General features: G+C 39.1%; 1 protein-coding gene across 1 annotated transcript in view; it reads left to right on the top strand.

Moving 5' to 3' along the window:
• Positions 1 to 1,048: 1,048 nt before the first annotated feature.
• Positions 1,049 to 4,960, top strand: part of LOC107658155 (uncharacterized) — a 14,911-nt gene continuing 10,999 nt past the window's right edge. Inside the window, exon 1 of the mRNA XM_016446618.1 lies at positions 1,049 to 1,146. The gene's annotated coding sequence lies outside the window, so the exon portion shown is untranslated. The remainder of the gene's footprint in view (positions 1,147 to 4,960) is intronic.

Below are 4,960 nucleotides of genomic sequence, written 5' to 3'. Positions count from 1 at the left end.
TTTTTTTTTTTTTTTAGCAGCGAATCATATTACAATGATTTCTGAAGGATCATGTGACACTGAAGACTGTGGCTACTGAAATTCAGCTTTACCATTACAAAAATAAATTGCATTTTAAAATATATAAGAAAACAATTATTTTAAAATGCAATAATATTTCACAATATTATTGTTAATTAATTAAATCAATGGTGAGCATAAGAGGCTTCTTTCAAAAACATTAAAAGACGTTTGTAGTTTTACTAGTTTGTATACCTTGTCCTTGGTAATTTTATTTATATATATTTTTTTTTATATGGTATTAAAGAATAACTATTGGATTTCTTTTGTAACTACTGTAACTTTCACACTGCAGTAAACACTCTGGGTTTGAGCTCATTACATCCAAGTAATAATTACCTCCTAAGGAATAAAGAGTCAGCGAGACGGAACTCAACCAGACCAGATCAACCAGATCAGGTTAGGTAGCTTATGTTTTTCATCAAACCTTAGATGATAAATGCAAATAATGGGACTGCTTAGTCATGTTTACACCATTACATTATTACATGTTTTTAATGTCAATATTGTGGTAAAATATATCGGATTCCGTAATGGTAAGCACTTAAAGCAAATGAAACTGCAGAACATTATAACACACTTAGAGTAAAATTTATAAGCTACTAACCGTAAACTTTTACCAACATAAAAGCTTTGAATTACATCTGCCCTTAAGATGTATAGATTAAAAGAACATACTATAAACCTGCTTTGATCTTCCCCTCTTTATCAATGTCGGCCAATATAAATGTGTGCTGGTATCCATGGAGAGCTCGTCATTGTCACTGGTCACTGGGCATTATTTTGTGAAGAGCCCTAGTTACCCTTAGTTACCATCTGGGTGACAGAGGAGTCTGAATAACAAACTAAAGAGAAGACATTGTGTGCGTCTCTGAGTAACTACAGCCCTGAGGGCTCACACATGCGCTTCATTTAGCTAAAACTAAAGATTACGTTGGATTATTCACTGTTTTTTCTCTGTATTGCATTACATTTAGGAACAAAGTTGTAACTTTTTTCGCTTTCTAGCACTGGAAGATGAATCCTATTTCTTAGTTTGAAATCTGTCACTTTTCAGGACTGACATTAAGCCGGACAGACTTTACAGTAAGTTTTTTTTCATGATTTTTTTTTACCATTATGAACTACTAATGTTTCAAACATTATCATAATTTGTATGTAAAAAAGGATTTTTGTTTAATGAGAGCACTTCAACAACCGCTGCTGTTTCTTAGCTGTGCGCACAAAAGCCTTTTTAACCGGAGACTGTCATTGAAGCTCTTGATGTGTGTGGGGGGGGAAGCAATTTTTCCCATTATTATGCCTTTGACCATTAAACAAAAATGAGGAATTTATTTCAAATGGTCATAATGATCGCTAATTAAAATAAGTATATTAAAATGATTTTCCTGTCCTTGCTGGTATCTATTTATTATGACTGAGACTAATTGCTCTTCATGGCTTCTTCAAACATAATACAATCTGCTGGTGTTATCTTAGCTGATGAGTAATATGCACTGCTGAAAAAAAAACAAAAACAGAATCATAATCATGTTTCAAAATAAAAAAAATTTTTCATTGTTTTTGTTTTGGAATTTTTCATGGTTAAAATTTGACAGTTGTGAATGAGTTAAAGTTAACATTAAATCAGAGTTGACCCTGTTTGCTTGCACCTGGTTTTATTGTGAATGATTCATTAATGCACATTATTCCAAAAAAATAAAATAAAATAAAATAAAATAACATTCTCAATGGATTGATTCAAGCCCCATCATACCTTTTTTCTTGTTAAATATCCTGTTTTAGTCAGAAATGCATTATAATGCAGAAGAAAAATGGATTGTGAAGGCTGTTGATTTTAATGTAAGTCACTGGTCATGTGAACACAGATCTGAACAAAGCTTTGACAGCTTTGACTTAATCATTAATAGAGATTTCATATGTGATGTGCAAAGGCATGAATGAGCTGGTCTAAAGTAAATATTACCACAGACATCTGGTATGAGAAGAACGGAGACAAGAGGGAGAAGGAGGAATATTTTACTGAAACAAATATATTAAGATCAGTACTTTGATTAAAGAGAGTTTAAGGGAAGGTTTAGAAAATCAAAAAGTTGATACAGAGGTATTCATTAGCAAACAAACAAACAAAAGTTTGCTTACAGAAGTGATTATGATAACATTTCACTTTACATGCACAATAAAACATGTGGAAGCTTATTTCTGCCACAGGATAAAAACAATTGTGAAAAGGGTGATTACTCCTTTTATCTCACAATTTTTCTTGCAATTCTGAGTTTATACCTCACAATTCTGTCTTTTTTTGCTCACAATTTTGAGAAGTCAGATTTGTGAGATAAAAAGTCACAATTACTTTTTTATTACCAGTTTAGCAAGACACCTGCCATGGAGTGTTTTGTGTTTGTTTTCCTCCCCCATGTGCTCCATGACCTAGTTTCTCCCTTGTGTTAATTATGTTTATTGGTTCCAGGTGTTTCTTGTAAGCTTCCTCGTTTAGTTCGTAGTATTTATGCCCTGTGTTTTCCTTTGTCCAGTGTCTAGTGTTAAACATCCTTAGGTTCCTGTGCTACATGTGTATTAATAAATTCTGTTATTTCTGTACACTCCGATGTCTCCTCGCTCCTCATCTCCGACACAGTAGCAGCAGCACTGTGCCAGAACACTAGACCGACAAACAGTAAGCTTCACCCCTTCTCCCCGTGTTTTTGTTTCCTTTTTTTAAAAGTGTTTTGTTTCCCGTTTTCCCCCCCGCGATCATGGAAATCGCCGCAAAATTCGCCGTCCTCGCCCGTAGGGATCTCCCCTTCGTAGAATTCTCCTGGGAATTCTGTGGGCTCACGGCAATGACAGTGTTTGGATGACGCCACACTGAATCCTTTGTTCTGGATTGGGGCCAATTACCATCGCCCTGTCGACCTCCCAGACACCACTGGACTGAGCTGGAGGGAAGGGATCCTCAGGAGTCTGGAGAGTGTTTGGCCCTGATTAAGAACCAGCCCACGGTCAAGCCCGCCGGACGCTCCGAAGTCAAGCCCGCCAGCCGCTGCACTCTTAAGCCCGCTGGACGTTCCATTGTCGAGCCCGCTGGCCAATTCCCTCCCAGGCCCTCAGCTGACAGCAGCCCGCTCCTTAACCCCAAACCAGAGGAGGATTATGCGGAGAAAAGGACTGTTAGCTCTAGCCCCTGAATCTGCTCCTGAAAGGGCTCCAGTTCCCACGTCCAGACCAAGGAGGGCTCCAGTTCCCATGTCCAGACCAAGGAGGGCTCCAGTTCCCATGTCCAGCCCAAAGAGGGCTCCAGTCCCCAAGTCAAGCCCAGAGAGGGCTCCTGCTCCCAAGTTAAGCCCAGAGAGGGCTCCTGTTCCCACGAAGTCCAGAGAGGGCTCCTGTTCCCAAGCCAAGCCCAGAGAGAACTTCTGTTCCCACGTCCAGCTCAGAGTGGGCTCCTGTTCCCAAGTCCAGCCCAGAGAGGGCCCCTGTTCCCAAGTCAAGCCCAGTGAGGGCTACAGTTCCCGAGTCAAGCCCAGGGAGGGCCACTGCTCTTACGTCAGGCCCACGGAGGGCCTCAGAACCTGAAAGTTTCCCCAAACGTTTTGGTAACGGTACGGTTCACTTGGAACCCCAACCGAGGTGGTACTAAAAAAAGTACCAGGTACCAGGTACTGTGCCCAGTGGAAACCCCCCAAAAAGTGAACCATACCGAGCCGTACCGTGCCGTACCATGCAGTAGAAAAGCGCCATAAGTTCCCTGCTCCACCATGGCTCCCTAGTCTGCCTGGTCCGCCATGGGTCCCGTAATGGGTACCACTCTGGCTCCCGGTAATGTCACGCCCATGGACTGTTTTGTGTTTGTTTTCCTCCCCCACGTGCTCCATGACCTAGTTTCTCCCTTGTGTTAATTATGTTTATTGGTTCCAGGTGTTTCTTGTAAGCTTCCTCATTTAGTTCGTAGTATTTATGCCCTGTGTTTTCCTTTGTCCAGTGTCTAGTGTTAAACATCCTTAGGTTCCTGTGCTACATGTGTGTTAATAAATTCTGTTATTTCTGTACACTCCGATGTCTCCTCACTCCTTGTCTCTGACACAGTAGCAGCAGCACCGTGACAACACCTTACTAATTAATATACACAATTTTTTAAATCAAATTACAGTAGAATTCAGGCTTGCAAATACTTCAGTAATATTGTTTGATAGCAATACCCCCTGTCCATAGAGTTAAACTGATCTGAGGATCTTTTGTGTGACTATATAAATATAAATAGGACAGTGAAAAATTATTTACTTAATTTAGATGGGTTTATTGTGTATCAGCAACCCTGATCAGTTACACCAAGGCCAACAAAATGTGATTAAAGACCAGACACCTATAGTTTATATGTGATCAATTACAAGCTAATAGGGCTGATGGAACAGACAGATTTAGAGTTTTAGTGGCAGTGCTTCTATTTTGCTTTATTTAAGTCCATTACTCATTCAAAATGACCCAAACAGACTGAAAGCAGCTTCCTCACGTTTGACTGATGAACACTGTGGAGGAAGTGCTTCATCAAAGCTAGTATCTCTTGGTCCTTTCTCTCTCTCGAGTGATGTTGGAAAGGCCTGTTGCATAAAAGCGTTCTGACCATGTTACATGTGTCTTTAAAAACTTTAAAAAAATGATTGGGTGTGTAAGTAATGTAAGATTGCCATTCTGCTGAAGACCATATTGTATTAATTTTCTAATCTTCACAGAAGCCTGTCACTGGTTGTCCTTGGTAGTGTTATGTATGTATGTATGTTTGTATTTATTACACACTATTTTTAATTAACAAATAATTAATAACACTAAATTTATTAATTTATTTTTCTTTTATTTAAGTTTCAGTTTGAGACATTTTGTTATGTGCTTTTGTAATTTTTAT

Source organism: Sinocyclocheilus anshuiensis, unplaced genomic scaffold (genome assembly GCF_001515605.1).
Source record: "Sinocyclocheilus anshuiensis isolate Anshui unplaced genomic scaffold, SAMN03320099.WGS_v1.1 scaffold279, whole genome shotgun sequence".
Classification (NCBI taxonomy): Eukaryota; Metazoa; Chordata; class Actinopteri; order Cypriniformes; family Cyprinidae; genus Sinocyclocheilus; species Sinocyclocheilus anshuiensis.
The sequence above is the reverse complement of the archived record's forward strand: the minus strand, read 5'-3'. Positions and strand labels throughout refer to the sequence as shown.